This window comes from Mastomys coucha, unplaced genomic scaffold (assembly GCF_008632895.1).
Source record: "Mastomys coucha isolate ucsf_1 unplaced genomic scaffold, UCSF_Mcou_1 pScaffold21, whole genome shotgun sequence".
Taxonomy (NCBI): domain Eukaryota; kingdom Metazoa; phylum Chordata; class Mammalia; order Rodentia; family Muridae; genus Mastomys; species Mastomys coucha.
In genome coordinates, this window is record NW_022196904.1 from 15,336,264 (window position 1) to 15,337,469 (window position 1,206).

Consider the following 1,206-nt stretch of genomic DNA (forward strand, 5'->3'; position numbering starts at 1 on the left):
TTAACATTTATGAGTGTTATTCCTGCATTGTTCTTTTGTATAAAGTACATGTAGTACCAGTAGGAGCAGAAGAGGGTCCAAGTTTCCTAGGACTGTAGTAACAGGCAGAGGTGACATGCCATGTATGTGGTAGGAAAACATAACTTTTGAAAGAGTAGGCACTGCTTTCAACCATTAAGTCATCTCTTCAGGCACTAGCCTGAATTTCAATGGTCCTCTTTACATACTTCTCAACTCACTCTTGGATCACTGTTGCTCAATGAAACTAAAGGGGAAGATGTTCAGTTTGTACTCAATGTACTAAAGAATGTTCAAATTTTTCCTGATAAAAAAGGGATAAGTTCTGCTGACAGGGAAGAACAAGCACAGTTTGAAATAACCACCAATGTTCAGTGGCCTGCCCACAGTGTCAGAGAAACCATGTACAGCAATAGATTCTCTGAAGTTTCAGAATGCCATGCAAGTGAAAACAGATTTTTTTCCCTAACAAATCTGAAATGTGGAGGTTGAACCTAAAGAGATCCAAATGTTTCACCCAGTAAACAGTCCACATATTTTATTTTATATTTGTGTGCCAAGTTTATTGAGTGCTTCTACTTTGTAAACAAGGACCATCAGGTCTGGACTTGTCTACTCCCTGTCAGACTTTATTTTATTCCTGAATTTGGTTTGAACATTTAGTGCAGGATTCATTTGGTGTAGGGAACTTGCAGTATCAGAAATATTTTTCTGAATTCATCCTGTTGAGAATGGGTTGTATACTGTCATAACTCAGCCAATGAACTGGAACAAGCCTTGGTTGTGTGGTTCACAATAACTTTAGCCATATGAAAGACCTTTGGACTTCAGTTAGGATCTGTCTGAGGGACACATATCAATTATTATTAAAAGGAGGACCACTACAAAGTCCTGGCTACAGGTCAGTGTTCTGGACTTCTGAGTTCCGGTCACTTAGGGAGAGTGGTGTCAGGATTGGAACATGACCTGTTAGAACTAACAAGGTAGACTGATTTATTACCTGTCTGATTCTCCTAGCTTATTGGACTAGCCAGTGCACTTTCATGGGAACCATGCTTAGGCTAGGACAACTGGGCATCTCCTTTTGACTCTACATGGAGAACACAGATGTACAGGTCTTCAGTTCATTAGGCGACTGTTGTGATGGACCTATGTGACTTCACAGAAGAGGTAAGATTCCCAAGGTAA